The sequence below is a fragment of the Nicotiana attenuata genome, unplaced genomic scaffold (assembly GCF_001879085.1).
Source record: "Nicotiana attenuata strain UT unplaced genomic scaffold, NIATTr2, whole genome shotgun sequence".
Lineage (NCBI taxonomy): Eukaryota > Viridiplantae > Streptophyta > Magnoliopsida > Solanales > Solanaceae > Nicotiana > Nicotiana attenuata.
The window spans coordinates 131,600-148,705 of NW_017672809.1; positions in this window are offsets into that span (position 1 = coordinate 131,600).

The following is a 17,106-nucleotide window of genomic DNA, read 5'->3' on the forward strand; positions in this document are numbered from 1 at the left end:
ACCAAGTCGATGAAAAATAGCTACTATTTTGTTGCAACAGAGACTGGTCCAGCATAATATACTGGAGTTCGGTGCACTTGTGTATGAACTTCCAGCATATTATGCTAGAACTCCAACACACGGAAAGTTCCGGCATAATATACTGGAGATTCGAGCACTTGTGTATGAACTTCCAGCATATTATACTGGACCATTAAACTTTGCTGGAACTCCAGTATATTATGCTGGAGTTCTAGTGTACTTATGCTAAAACTCCATCATATTATGCTGGAGTTCCAGCATACTTATCCTGGAACTCCAGTATAATATGCTGGAGTTCAAGTATACTTATGCTGGAACTCCAGCATAATATACTGGCGTATTTTCCGGGTTCTGAACAGTGTTTTCGCTCAGATTTATCTTTACATGAAAAGTGGTTAAATTTCGATTACTTTTGAAACTGGGCTATTTTTGAACGACCACTTGGCTATTTTTGAATTTCTCCCTGGATTCATGTGTACAGTAAAAAGGGCCTAAATCCGCCCCTGGGTCTGACACCACGATTATGGTTCCAAATCGTTCTTTAGTAATAAAATCAGCTTTAGAGTCGTCGCCCTTTAGTTTAGGTGGTGAGTAAACTACTCTTTTGAAGAGATTAGGAGATCGGTACCGTAAAAAATGAAAATAAAAAGGTTTGCCTTGAAGGGTTTTTCAGGTGGAAAGTTACCACTGACACTTGTGAACTCTTTAATTAAAAGAATCTTTAGCTAAGCTTTGGAAACGGATTTTTCAAAGATGTACATTCTCTGTTCCCAATATCTGGTCATATTTTGCTGCATGAGGAAGGCTACAACCCTTGGCAAAAAGGCCCTGACACTCCAACGTCCTTACCACAAGACACCATAAACAACAACAATCCGACAACGCACAAAAGCAATCCAATAAAAGAATCAGAGGTTTTATGCGGGACTGATCCTAGCATGCAGCTTTCTTGTTATTTCAATCCCATGTTCCAACACAGATTTCGTTGAGATAGGACATTATCAAGGCACCACTAGTAGTGACGATCGAAAAATGGAGTGTGCAACTTATTAAGAACCCAGATAATCCCATTCACCAACATCGCTAACCAGAGAATTCCCTTTTCTGACTTTGCGTATTTAGAAGCTATTTATCTTTTTATATTCCAAAAAATTGAATTTTTAATAGGAATTCAAACTAAAACTGTAAGGCCCCATAAAATTTCACCTAAAACCCGGGGTTTCGTGGCGTCAAGGTAGAGTAATGTATTTGAGGGTTTTAGAACAGGGCGTTTCTGCGGTCCATTATGCGATCGCAGGACTGGTGTGCGGACCGCAGATCCGCCGCAGAGTGAAGTAGAGAAACGCGCCAAAGTTTGGAAGTTATTTTGTGGTCAATTATACAACCGCATAATCGTTTTGCGGGCCGCACATTCGTCGCAGATCCAGCATGAGGAATTGCCGTTCGTCCCGCCAGAGTGTGGGCAGGGGTACGATGCAGCCAGCCGATTCTACAGCTACTACATCCACAGCGCCTTCCCCAGCCCGAGGCACTCCAACTCCCGCAGGGCGTGGTGCAGCTAGGGGAGATATCCAGAGCTTGGGAGGGCCCAACAAGTTTTATGCTATGAGGAGGCATCAAGATCCAGAGGCTTCTCCAGATGTTGACACAGGTATATTGACTGTCCAATCTCATGATGTATATGCTCTTATTGATCCCGATTCCACTTTCTCCTATGTCACTCCTTATGTTGCTATGGAATTTGGTATAGAACCAGAACGACTTCATGAACCGTTCTCCGTATCTACTCCGGTTGCTGAGTCTATTGTGGCCGCGCAGGTTTATAGGGACTGTGTTGTCACGGTGCATAGTCGGGACACCATGGCCAATCTCATTGAGTTAGCGATGATTGATTTTGATGTAATAATGGGGATGGACTGGCTTTATTCATGTTTTGCCAAGCTTGATTGCCAAACCAGAGTCGTTAGGTTTGAATTTCCAAATGAGCCAGTTATTAAATGGAAGGGGGATAATGTGGTGCCGAAGGGTAGGTTTATTTCTTACCCTAAGGCCACGAAGATGATCAACAAGGGGTGTATTTACCATTTGGTCAGGGTTACGGACACCGATGCTGAGGCACCAACACTTGAGTCCGTGCCTATTGTGAATGAATTTCCTGAGGTCTTTCCGGATGATCTCCTGGGATCCAACCAGACAGGGAGATTCATTTTGGGATTGATGTAATGCCGGGCACGCAGCCTATATCTATTCCACCCTACAGAATGGCACCGACAGAATTGAAGGAACTAAAGGAACAATTGAAGGACTTGCTCAAGAAGGATTTCATCCGGCCAAGTGTATCACCTTTGGGTGCACCGGTTCTCTTTATAAGGATGAAAAATGGGTCACTAAGAATGTGAATTGACTATCGGCAACTCAACAAGGTCACGATCAAGAATAAGTACCCATTGCAAAGGAAGATGACTTGTTTGATCAATTACAGTGTGATAAGTATTTCTCCAAGATTGATTTAAGATCCGGGTATCACCAACTAAAGATCGGGGGGCAGGATATTCCAAAAACAGCTTGCAGAACTCGGTGTGGGAACTTTGAATTTCTTGTAATGTCTTTTGGGCTAACGAACACCCCGGTAGATTTTATGGATCTTATGAACCGAGTTTTCAAGCCATTCCTCGACTCTTTTGTGATACTGTTCATCAATGATATTCTAGTATATTCACGCAGTCGAGAAGACCATGCCGATCATCTCAGGGCGGCTCTGCAGACCCTGTATCAGCACCAGTTGTATGCGAAGTTTTTGAAATGTGAATTTTGGCTTGAATCTATCACATTCTTGGATCATGTTGTCTCTAGAGAAGGAATTAAGGTTGATCCTCAGAAGATTGCAGCGGTGAAGAATTGGCCTAGACCAACAACTCCAACAGAGATTCACAGTTTCTTGGGCTTCGCTGGGTATTACAGAAAGTTTGTGGAAATGTTTTCTACTCTTGCCTCTCCATTGACTTAATTGATGCAAAAGGCAGTTAAGTTTCAATGGTCAGATGCTTGTGAAAGGAGCTTCCAAGAGTTGAAATCGAGATTGACTACAGCACCGGTGTTGACCCTACCAAAGGGTACAAAAGGGTTTGTGGTATATTGTGATGCTTCGAGAACCGGACTAGAGTGTGTATTGATGCAACATGGCAAGGTGATCGCTTATGATTCTAGGCAACTCAAGAACCATGAGAAGAACTATCCAACACATGACTTAGAGCTCGCGGCAGTGGTTTTTGCATTGAAGATTTGGCGTCATTATTTGTATGGGGTCCATGTAGATATATTCACGGACCATAAGAGCCTTCAATTTTTTTTCAAACAGGAGGAATTGAATCTGAGCTAGGGAAGATGGCTTGAGTTACTTAAAGATTACGACATCGATATCCTATATCGTCCGGGGAAGGCTAATGTTGTGGCGGATGCTCTTAGCCGGAAATTTATGGGATGTTTGACTCACTTGGAGGCATATCAAAGGCTGTTGGCCAATGAGTTTCATCGGTTGGATAGTTTTGGAGTTCGTCTTGCGGACTCTAGTGAAGGCGGGGTGATGGTGCAAAATAGGGCCAAATTACCGCTTGTTGTGGAAGTCAAGGAGAAGTGGTACGGAGATCCGTTGTTGGTACAGTAGAAGGAAGGAATTCATAAACATAAGACCATGGATTTTTCTCTTGGCATGGATGATGGCACACTAAGGTACCAAGGGTGATTATGTGTCCCAAATGTAGATGGTCTCCAGGAATGAATCATGACCGAGGCTCACACTTCAGGTATTCCGTACACCCAGGCTCTACAAAGATGTATCATGACCTCAAGAAGGTCTACTAGTGGAATGATATGAAGAGGAATGTAGCAGACTTTGTGGCAAGATGTTCAAATTGTCAACAAGTGAAGGCCGAACACCAATGGCCCGCGGGTTGGCACAGAACATAGAAATTTTGATGTGGAAATGGGAGATGATCAACAAGGACTTTGTGGTAAGGCTACCTCGTACTCCTCGCAAGTTCAACTCGATTTGGGTGATTGTGAATCGACTCACGAAATCAGCACACTCCTTACCTGTTAAGGCTACCGACACAACAGAACAGTATGCTCAGTTGTATATCAAGGAAATAGTCAGGTTGCATGGCACTCCAGTTTCTGTCATTTCTGATCGCGGGGCACAATTCAGAGCTAACTTTTGGAAGAAATTTCAGCAAGGTTTGGGTACTCAGGTGAATCTTAGTACAACCTTCTACCCACAAACAGGCGGACAGGCAGAGCAAACTATTCAAATGCTTGAGGATATATTGCGCACTTATGTTCTTGACTTCAAAGGTAGCTGGGATGATCATTTGCTACTCATAGAATTTTCCTACTACAACGGTTATCACACTAGTATTCAAATGGCACTATTCGAGGCCCTATATGGTAGGAGATGTAGATCTCTTATTGGATGATTCGAGATTGGGGAAGCAGAGTTGATAGGACCAGACCTCGTGCATCGGGCTATGGAGAAGGTTAAGATCATTAAGGAGTGGTTGAAAAGTGCTCAGAGTCATCAGAAGTCCTATTCGGATGTTCGTCGTAGGGAGTTGGAGTTCAAAGAAGATGATTGGGTGTTCTTGAAGGTTTTCCCTATGAAGGGTATAACGCGGTTCTGTAAGAAAGGGAAATTGAGTCCGAGGTATGTCGGACCATACATAATCACTCAGAGGATTGGTCAAGTGGCTTACAGGCTATAACTACCTTTAGAGATGTCTTTAGTGCACCTGGTGTTTCACGTATCCATGTTGAAGAAGGTGGTTGGAGATCCACCGCTTATTGTTCCAGAGACCATAGAGGTTAATGAGGAATTGACTTATGAAGAGATTCCAGTTGCCATTCTTGATAGGCAGGTCCGTAAGCTGAGAAGTAAAGAAATTGCCTCCGTGAAAGTGCTATGGCGAAACCAATTGGTTGAAGAGGCCACTTGGGAGGTCGAAGAAGAGATGAAGAGGAAGTACCCTCATTTGTTTGAATAATTATGTATTTAGGTAGCTATGTTCTATGATAATGTTAGGAGTGCACCTTCTATGAACTATGTTTCTCCTATACAACTTATGTTAACGTTACTCCTTCTTGGTAATATCGTGTTTATGGCATTATGGCCGATGTTGTTACCATGTTGTTTTACATTGTTGTGATATGGTTATGCTGCTAGGACTGGTTCTGGAATCTCTGACAGGTGGATAGGCCCAGTTATAAGGGAAACTATGCCAAAATTTTTGGAAATTTAGATAGTTAGTCAAAATTTGGGACTGTTAGTGTGTGAAGTAACTGTTGAGTCACATTAGATGCTATGCTGTATTTTGACCCTCATTCGAGGACGAATAATCTTAAGCAGGGGAGGATGTCCCGATAAAATTTAACCTAAAACCCGGAGTTTTGTGGCGCCAAGGTAGAGGAATGTATTTGAGCCACGGTACTGACTTTTTGGGTTGAATAGTGCGTTGGGGAGTTGAAGAATTTTCTTTGCAGAACAGGGTGTTTCTGCAGTCCATTATGCGACCACAAAACTAGTGTGCGGACCGCAGATCTGCCGCAGAGTGAAGCAGAGAAATGGGCAAATTATGGAAGTTATTTTGCGGTCAAATATGCTACCGCATAATCATTTCGCGGGCCGCACATTTGTGGCAGATCCAACATGAGAAGTTTTGGAAGGAGGTTCTGCGGTCCATTATGCAACCACAGAATTGGTCTGTGGACCGCAGACCTGCACAAAAATACCTAGTTCCGAAAGGCCATTTTGCGGTCCATTTTTCGGACCGCAGAAGTGTTATGCGGTCGCATATGTGACCGCAGATCTGCATCAGGACTTCATTTTTCTAATTTTATAACCCAACCCTGTTACGTTTTATTTATCCATAGAGGTATTTTTTGAGGGACTATCTGGTATATTAGAGAGAGGGGAGAGCTATCTTAGAGAGAGAAAGGAGAGGATTCAAGAATTTCAATACCCAACTTAATCAAGCCTTGGAATTTCATTAAAGGGGACTTGCTAGGGTTTCAAAAAGGTAAGAACTCCTTTCCCCAATTCTCAAATTTTGAATTTTTGGGTTGGTTATGGGTGATGGATATAGATATACTACATGCATGAGCTAATAGGGATTGTGGGGAAGTTGTTGGACAACCTTGGGCGATTTTGTTGTTGAATAGGTTGAGGGAAAGGCTGGATTGTTCTTGTAAGTTGTAACAGCTCTTGCTATATGAATTTCCCAAATCGTGCTTGTAATTCTCCCCTCTTCAATAGATTGGCATCGTTAGGAGTGTCAGAACGTTGTTATTACACCACAAAAGGCTTTTTCGAGGTATGAAGGCTAAACTCTTCTTCTAGTATCGGAATTCCCGAATTCTTACAAAACTCCGTCATGTGTAGTTTGAACTTGAAATACTATTGTGGTGGGATATTCAAGCTAGCAAATTTATTCTAAAATTGCATAACATGTCAGAACCCTCATGTGTTAATGATTTTCTATTTAGACTTTATTATGTTATACCTTTTTGGGAAGAGAACTTCATACGAAATCAATGTGATCAAATTCTTATTTCTGATATGATGAAATCATATGAATTTATACTCGTTAAGGCCAAAGGTGCAAAATGGTTGATTTGAAAAGAAATCTTTTGTACAACTGTTACCGTTTTGGGAATCCGAAGTATGACATTGTGAATACACCTCCACCCACACATATTGGGGTGAGGCGGTGGGCCACTTTGTATAGAGAATGTGATTGTGAATACACCTCCACCCGCACACATTAGGGGGAGGTGGCGGGGCCGCTTTGTGTTGAGATTGTGGTATTGTGATTACACCTCCACCCACAGACATTGGGGTGAGGCAGCGGGACCGCATTGTGTAGAGATTGTGGCATTATGGTAGAGGTCATATAGAGGATTCCCAACTTGAAATTTATAAATGTTTTCGAAAGCTTTAAATTATTTTGCTATGGTTTTAACGGCTATTTAAGGTCTGTATTATTTTCATGATTCCTCGCATTATGTTGCACTTCCAATCCTTGAAGAGGGTGTTTGGTTTTCATACTAGTACTATTCGACATGTACTAACGCCCCTTTTTGCCAGGGGCGCTTCATCTTTAATGGATGCAGGTGGTTCCTCTGCAGACGTCTTTGATCAGTGATAGCGGTGCACACCCCTCCTAGCTGACTTGGTGATTCATTTCAGGGTCGTATATCTTTTGTTCCTTGTATATTTAGTTTTGAGGTATAGCCGGGGTCTTGTTGCCAACACTATCATTGTACTCCTTTGTATATATTAAAGGATCCATAGATATAGTGTGGGTAATATGTTGGTGTTGGGAAGGTCAAACTAGAAATGTTTTATTTGTACCACATGTACCACTTCAAACAATGAAAGTGTATGTATTTTGAGACTTAAAATGATGTAATTAATGTTATTGAATAGGTGTTGTTCACATGATCCTCTTTATTGCCTAACTAAAGAATTACATCTTTTCCTTAATCATGGGGGAGCTGGGGTAGGAGGTATTGTACAGGCTTTCTCGGCCGGGTTATCTCGGTTGTGTGCCGGTTGCGCTCCCCGAGGTCGGGGCGTGACATAAACCCATAATCCATCTTAGGTTTATGATAGGTTACAAGTACTTTGGTCATAAGTACTTTGCTTTATGTTTTGATGATCTAACAAACTTACTATCCAAGAACCAGATAAGGAACCTGCTACACATTTACAAGACCTTAAGATCACAAGAACAGGTTCCAGTTTGGGATCCAGCTTGCGTTATGATTCAACTCTTCAGAGTGCAAGGAACAGCTGAGGGAACAGGTCCCTACTAGTTCCTGAGGAGACTGTACGAAGTCAACTCTCCAGTTGGAAAGTTGCTAACTGCACATGCTACAGTGCAGGAACAGTGCTGCAATCAACTTTCTAGGGAAGACTTTTTACCTACCTTGCTTACATCATTATAAGTGATGTCACACATGTATATATACAATCAAGGGAGGTAAAACACATTTATTTGAACTTTTCAGAGGCTCACTAACGTGACTATTTAGCAAGCAAGTTTCAAGTGCTTCAAGAACAAAGAACAAATCAACTACGTACCAGTTCCCACATCAAGTCATTATATGTCCTTAGTTAAGTTGTAACTTTGTAATAGTTCTTCAATTGTAATTCCTATCTAGCTTTTTTAGAAGCATTCAATAGGAAACCCTTGTAAACCTTAAACATGTGTTTTTAAGTCTTGGCTAGAGTTAGTCAAGTTGCAAATTCTTTGTAATAGAGTTATTACAAAGTGGCTTGTAATAGAGTATTACAAGTTAGTGAGGGATTAAGAGTTTAATTCCTAGGTTGTAATCTAAAAGTTGCTCAGTAGTGAAGTTGAAATCCTGCAAGGATAGGTCGTGGTTTTTAATCCCGTTGAGCTGGGAATTTCCACGTAAAATTCCTCTCGTCATTTATCTACTCCTGTGTGTGTATGTACTGTTGAATCTGATAGAGAACCTGGTTCTCTATAGAGTTTGGTGGACCCTTATATTCTATCAATTGGTATCAGAGCTAGTTCTTTCTATTAGGTTAACACCTAGAAAGGATCCTTATGGCTGCTCCTCCAAACTTTGTAGAAGACCAGTCTACTTACAGACCTCTAAGGTTCTATGGGCAATATTTTGGATGGTGGAAAATGAGGATGCACAACTTCATCATGGTTGAAGATTCTGAGCTATGGGATGTTATATGTGACAGACCCTTTGTCCCTACCAAGGACCTTGGCGAATCAGGTGTAGTCATCCCCAAGACTAGGAAGGAATTCAATGACGCTAGCAGAAAGGCCACAAAAAAGAACTTTCGTGCCAAGAAAATTCTGGTTTGTGGCATTGGTCCTGATGAATATAACAGGATATCAGCATGTCAATCAGCAAAAGAGATCTGGGAGGCTCTTCAGACAACTCACGAGGGAACAACACAGATGAAGCAATCCAAGATTGATATGCTCACAACTGAATATGAGCTCTTCAGAATGAAAGATGATGAATCCATCCAAGATTTGCATACTCGATTCACCTCCATTATCAATGAGCTTCACTCTCTTGGTGAAAGTATTTCGAGAAACAAGCTTGTCAGAAAAATCCTTAGTGTACTACCCGGTTCTTTGGTAAGTAAAGTTAACGCCATTACAGAAGCAAAGGACTTGCAGACACTGACAATGGATGAACTTGTTGGAAACTTGAAAACCTATGAAATGAAGAAGAAGAAGGACAATGAAAGAAGGGAGCCTAAGAGGGAGAAGAACATGGTCCTCAATACGGACAGCAATGACTCAAGTGGTGAAGACGGGGACATGGCCTACTTGAAAAGAAGATTCCAAAAGATGGTTCGCAGGAATGGAGGCATTCCAAAAGGGGGAAGTTCCAGCAAGCTAAGAAATTATGACCTCTATCATAAATGTGGAAAGCCAGGACACTTCATCAAGGATTGCCCCCTCCTAAAGAAAGATCAGTACAATAACAACTTTAACAAAGCAGTCAAGAGGAACCAGGTTCCTGACAAACGCTTCAAGAGGAAGAATGATGCTGACAATGTTGTAAAGCAAGCTCTTACTGCATGGGGAGACTCCTCCAGCAAATTTGAAGAAGAAAACGACCATGGTGGTAGTTCAATGATGGCAGTGGAAAATGAGACAACTGAGTATGATTCAATATTTGCTTTAATGGCTCAATCTGATGATGATGAAGATGACGACGACGATGAGGTAAATTTTCTAGATGTTCAGAGAAATCTGAAATCTTACTCTCCTAAAAAGCTCATGTCATTAGCAAATGTGCTAATTGATGCATACCATAGTCTTATCAATGAGAAATATCCATTAACTATGGAACTAGGGAAGATGAACAAACTAGAGATGACTTACTAGTCATTGTAGTCGATTTGAAAGAAACAATAGAGAACCTGGAAAAGGAAAAGAATGCCTTAAAAGAGCAAATTGCCAGTATAGAACATGAAATAGATGATCTAATGGTTGTTGTGGTAGACTTAAAAGAAGCCGTTAAGTGTGCAAGTAAAGAAAAAGAAATCCTGACTGAGAGAGTTGCTATCATTGAGCGAGAAAGAGATGACCTAGTAGTGGTGGTAGTAGACTTGAAAGAAACAATTTAGGAATTTAAAATGGTAAATAGGCCTGAAAACTCTGAAAAGGGAAGGAAGTTGCAAGTGAGGCACATATTAAGCTTGAAAATGAGTTGAATTTTGTGAAGACTAGTCTGTGTGCTGAGCTTGAGAAAAACAAACAACTTCAGGAAGAACTAGGGAAGGTAAAAAGTTACCTTGAAAAGTCGCTTAAGTAGACCTGGTCTTCAATGCTATCACTGCCATGTACACCAACAGGCAGGGGATTGAGTTTCAAAGGGAAAAGATTCCCTACAACCCTCATAGCAAATACGTTAGTGTAACCGACAATTGGCTATGTACCCATTGTGGTAACAATGGGCACCTCATGGAAAACTGCACGGCCAGGATTCAGTCTCATCAGAAAAATAAAGTCTTTGCTAAGAGAGTAACTACTGCTAGAGGACCTGGTCCGTCAAATAGGAAATGCATTTTGCCTGCTTGGACTAAGAGAGCATCATTCATCCCTTCTCTCTTAACAAGGGACATTTGGGTTCCTAAATCTAACCCTTGATTTCCTTGTGCAGGGAGCAGTGAAGGGGAAGCAGCTAACAATGACATATGGACAGAGGCTTCTTAAAGTACATAACTGAAAATACGATCAAATTTCCTTCACTAAAAGCTTGCAATGAGAGAGTGTACCCTTTTAAAAATAGCTAAAAAGGGGTACACTTTAGGAGTTGGAAGATACGTGTCAAGGGAAACAAAGTGGAATTCTTGTCCAGGATATGCACAATCTCAAATCCTGTGACTGGTGAGGTGATGTTGTTGCCAAAAGATGCAAGAATACTTATGGTGTTGTGCTTGAGCCTTCTGCATAAGTGGTGATACAAGATGGTTGAGAACTGTTGAAAACAACGATGAACTATGGGACAGAAGGCTGGGATATGCAAGTGGTCATCACTGAATAAGCTGGCTCTGAAGGACCTAGTTCGTGATCTGACCAAGCTGAGTATCAAGGAACACAAAGTGTGCAATGCCTGTGCAAACTGTAAGTATGTCAGATCTCCATTTAAGCCCAAAAAGGGGCAGTCAACACCTCAAGGACACTTGATCTTTCTCATATGGATCTGTGTGGAGCAGTGAGAGAGCCCAATAGGAAAGAAAGAAGATATATCTATTGACAGTGAATGGCTACTCCAAGTCCACTTGGACTTTATTCTTCAAAACCAAGGATGAGATCTTTCAAGTAATTGTGGCTTTTGTCAAGAAGATCCAAGTATAGGTAGAAACAAATGTAGTTTGCATCAGATCAAATTATGGAACAGGTTGGATAATGCCAGAATGGAAGAATGATATATTCAAAGAAGAATTATTTAACCTCTTAGCTCCAAGAACACCACAGCAAATGGAGTTGTGGAAAAGAAGAACAGGACGCTTGAAGATTATGCACGGTCAATATTATTTGATAGAGGGATTGCAAACATCTTGACCAAAGTTGCTGACTCATTGGAGGAGATCTGGGTACAATTGTTATTCTCTCAATAATGGGAAGGATCAGCTTTGAAAATCTGATGCTAAAAGAGATAGAGGAATCCTCCTGATGTACTCATCTCAAGAGAGAACGGAAATACTAATGAACACTCATTGATTACAACAAGGAACCTGGTTCCACAACTACAACAACAAAAGCTGAAAATCGAGTTATCAAAAAGGGTTTGACATAGAGGCATCACAAGACATCAGCACTCTCATTGCCACAGCTACACGCCTAGACATGGATGAACCTGGTTCTTCTTTAAATCAAACCATGCATAGAGACATTACAGACTCACTCATGTATCTCACTGCAAGTAGACCAGGCATCGTGCTCAGAGTTGGGTTTTGTGCAAGGTTTCAGTCAAATCCAAAGGAATATCATTTGAAAGCTGGTGTAAGAATTTTGAGATATCTTAGAGGAACACAGGATCTGGTTCTCTACTATCCTTCAAGTAATGGATAGGAAAAGCTCGCCTGAAATGGGACATTCTCTGGGTTCCTGTCCAGTCTCATGAGGCTCAAGGAAGCAAAGTTCAATGGCACTCTCAACAGCTAAAGCAGAATATGTATCATCAACCTCCTACTTTGCTAAAATGTTATGGACCAAGCAGCAAATTGGAAAAACTTGAGTCCGACTCAAGAGGGCCAACTACATTGATTGCTGAAGATCAAGTTGCAGACATCTTTACTAAAGCCCTGGAAAGAAAATATTCCGAGAAAAATCGCTTTGCACTGGAGATGATAAAACCCAACCTAGGACCTGGTTCCTCATGATTGGTTATGAAAGTCATAGTCAGGTAAAAATTAGCTAAAGCGTTTCTGGCTAATTCTACCTCACCTCTATACCGTTACAGGTAGACACGCATGATGACTACAGAAGTAGAAGCTGCAATGCATGCTGAAAAAGGGGTTAAACTCACTTGCCATTCCTATCAAGGAACCTGGTTTTCTTGATACATGTTAGTAGCTTCTTTGTTCTTTCACACACAATTTAAAATGGACAAAAACAATTCCACATCATTATCAGCGTGACAGTCTCTTTAAAGTGTGTCTTTTCATCCAAAGCGTCATGCCTTTTTCTGAACGATACAACTCCCCAAGCAAAAGGTTGCCGCCATTTCAGAACCGGTCCCTCGTCATAAATAAATCAACATCACAACCCTTCTCTTCCAAATTCAAAATCTCATCTTTGTCTTCTCTCTTCTCAAATCCATAATCCTTCGAGTACAATCTCACCATGTCTAAAAATCAAGCAACCTCTAGTGTGCCTAACAACACTATGATTGAGTCATTACTAGTCAGCATTCCAGTGGTGAACTCCTCTCCCAACACAATCACTTGTCCAAACCCTAAAGCAGAGTCTCCTCCACACTCCACTCCCTCTCCTTCCCACTCCGATTATGTTCCCTATCTAAGCAAGGCTGAGAATGTCTGTCCTCCTCCAGTCTCACCGGTCTAACAGAGTGAACATCGTAAATGAGGGAACCTCGTTCAGGAATCTTCATCTCTCTCCATGGTTGGGCACTCGAGTGAAGATCCAGTGATTAGTCATAAAGAGACTGAGACAACCATGATAGGCCACGAGTCTACTGGTATCACTCCTCCCTTTACTGAAATTTCCATGAAACCACAAGAAAGATAGGAGATAGAAAATATGCTTTCCATTGCTTCAGAAGGGGTTGTTGTAGAGAAAGGTGGAAGAGTGTCTGAGTTTCAGGGGGAAGAGCTTCAGTACGCAGAAGACTGGGGAGAACTTGTTCTTTTTGAACAATATACTCAAGATGGCACTACTGGGGTCCCAAGTGATGAACCAGGATCCAGGTCAGGGGTCATCTCCCCAGGCCAGTGTTGATCCTGCTCCTTCTCCCTACTGCTATGCTGAGCCTCTAAATATGGTGGTGCCTGAGACGAATTCTAACAGTGAAGAAGACGCAGATGATTTGGCATATGTTAGTTTTATCAAGGCTAGGAGTAAGCGAGTTGCAGCTCCAGAGTCAACCCCCAAGCGACCCATTACTCGGTTGCAGCAAAAGGAGACTTGGGAGTCTGCTTTCAAGAAGAGTCAAAGGAGCAAGAGAAAGAAAAGGCTGGTAAAGGATGGAAAAGTTGTGCATGAAAAGGTTGTCCCTATGGTAAATGTGGATGAGGAAGCTGAAGAGAAACCTAGTTCCTTAACCCACAAGTTCTCAAAGCAGAAGCACTCTCATTCTCAATCTATAAGGCACACTTCTACACATGCTAAAGGTCCTCCCAAGAGTGCTAATGCTGCTTCCAGTGAAAGGTTGGTGAAGAATTCTGGTGACAAGACAGTGAAAGAGAGTGGTGACAAGTCTGATGATGAAGAAGTGGAAAAATCTGGTGAACTTGTGCAGAAAAAGTCAGTGGAGAAGGGAAAGTCTGTTCGCAAGTCAGTAAAAAGAATGGATGATGATGAGGAACCTGGTTCGATCAATAAAGCAAAAGTTAGTGAGTCTCCGAGTTCTGAAAAAAAGAAAGTTGAGAAATCAGAAAGTATTGTGGGGCCGCACATTTGCCTCTGACATTCTAGAACTTGCTGGGATGAGACAATCAGTGGACATTTATGATTCTCAACAATGGACCAATCTGTTTACAAATGAGGTTCCCAAAGTGTATGAAGAGTGTTGATACCCAATTTTTCCCCAAAATATTTTTTAAAATTGCATATATACCTTCAAAATCATGCATCAATAGCAATTGGTATTTTTCCATAATTTTCCTATATTTTATTAATTTACCCAGCATTTTATTTCCAATAAATAATTACAGAATCTCATCACAAGCGATTTCAAAGGCATTTCTTGATTTCATTTATTATTTATGGTCCTATTTAAACCAAATTATTTCATAATTAGCCAAATTGGCATCGTTTGGCTACAATTGCAAAAACTTTGCAATTATAGCCCAATCATATGATTTTACACTATTTTTTGACCGAAAATTAATCAAAATACTAAGTAATCATTTTAACTATTTCCATGCACAAAATTCATTCTTTACAATTATCAGCTATTTTTATAAATTATTTTATTTAATTCAAATTGGGTATTCAACGAATAGCCAATTCCCATTCAATTCTAGCCTAATAAACGAGACCCCAAAATAATTAAAACAGCCCAATACCAGGCCCAATCCATTAATTCCACCCGACCCAACGTCTTGTTTAATGTGGATAATTGATCGATTTTGATCAACGGACCAGATCTTCTCTTACCTTAATTAACCCTAAAGACCTAACCCCCAAACCACCATTCTCTCATCACTCTCCGCCGACATACCCTCTCATTCTCTCTCACTCTCTCTCAAGCTCTCTACATAACCACGACTCCTACTCGCCGGTCGTTGACTCGCCAGTATCTATGGCGGTTTCACCACCACCCCTAGCCTCCATGCCCCCCCCCCCCATGCCGGATTCTTGCTACCCTAAGGTCCTTAAGGAACCAGAGGTGGTTCAACTCACCCCATGGTTTTTCATGTCATTCTCAGGCCAATCTTGGCCTGTCCGAGTAAGATCTTTATATTTTCCGGCTAGAACCATGGTTTCTAGGTCGAAATCTCTTTACCTTTGGGTTATCTCCCTCTGAAACCCTAACTCATCTCTTGACTCTTTAGATCCACCATAGATCTGAGTGTATTTTGAGTTATATTTGCTGTTTTCCATGATAACCTCTCCGATTTTTAAAATTGCCTCTTTGTCTTCAAACTAGGGTTTCTTAACCCCTTTTCAAAATGACTTTTCCTCTGATTTTTAGTATTATTCGATGATTTTTACTATGTTTAAACGGTTTATTCAAGTTTTCTTTTTACCTGATTCATTATGTTGAAACCTTAATTATCTTGGTCTTAATCTTGGGTTCTCAGAACTATCTTTGCTTATTTGTTCGTTTGATTTGTTTGCACGTCTGTTATTCATGAATACGTTCTGAGTTTCTGTGATTTTACCCTATTATTCTCATTAGGGTTTGTGATTTTTGCTTCTTCCGCCTATATTATGTTTATTCTGTTAATTCCCCTAATCAGTACTATGTTCTATGCGAATCCCTGACCTTGTGTGATCTTTACCCTACTGTGCTATTATGGTTTCTGATTTTTTGCCTCTTCTTGCCTATTATATGTTTATTCTGTTTGTTTATAGATTTTTATGGTAATTTCCCCTAAATCAGTACTATTGTCCATCGGAATCCTTGATTCCCTGTGATTGATATCCCTCACTAATCTCTTGTGATATTCTCCACTGATTTTCAACCTCTAAGTTATTTTACTTGCCTTATTATATGGTCGACTATGTTGTCAACTGACTCTTATGTTATTTTCTTAATCGGAATATTATGTACTTAGCCTTAATTACATGTTCAATACTTGCACTATGCTGAAATTATTTCCTTATATGTTATATTCCAGTCCCATATGATCCCCTTCCTTATTTGTCTTTACCGTTTGAAGTTAACTCCTTTAATTAATGGAGTGCTTATACTGATTTTATACTAATTGATACCTAGTCCCATAATTATTGCTGAACTTTGATTCTTGCCTTAGTTTCTACCTGTTTTCAAACTATAAGTACCCTGCTTTTCATTAACACAACACACGAACACATTGGTTCAAAAACTCTCTCTCATAAAAAAAACATTCTTCTGCTCTCTTTTCCTCCGGTTACTTGCTGTTGTTCTAAGTCAGACGGCTGCAAGCTAAGGCTGATTACTCTACTCTCTTGTTCCTCACTTTGTGTTTACTATCCTCTTTACTGATCTGTTCTGATTTCAATTCAAGTCTCAAAAACAATATGCTTCTTTTACTGCTTCAGTTCATTCTGTTTCTAGTATGTTTTCACTTATGGTTTTGTTGTTCAACTTGCAACTAATATGTTTACTGCATCACTTTACCGCATGCTTCTGAATGTGTCCCCTCCCTTAGACTCATCATGTTTATGAAATGTTATCCCCCTCCTAGTATACCCTAACTGTGGCTCTTTCCTTACTTACTGTTTCTCTGATTTCTGGCATGAACCTCTCTATGCAAAGTAGTTGGCTATCCTTAAGTTATATGATTCTGTGTTAATTCTGAAGTTCCCTAACCCCTTAGCATGTTGCTGATTTTATACTTAAGTGCTCCAACAACTATGTGTTTATCTATGTGACCTATGTGTCCCCAAATCCCACTACCCCTGTTTGTGGTTGCTGAATCTGCCTTGGTCCTATGTCTCTTGGTTATGTATGAACCTGCTTTGGTTGCTGCGTTTGGACTGTTGCTTGTTACTCTACTCTCTTTTCAAAACTGTCCTATTGAATAACTCCCCCTGTTGTTTTACAAAACTAGTTCAAACAAGTCTCTTTTCAAACTGTTTTCCTGCTTAAATCTTTTCAAAACTATGTCAAGCACTCTCACTCTACTCTTAG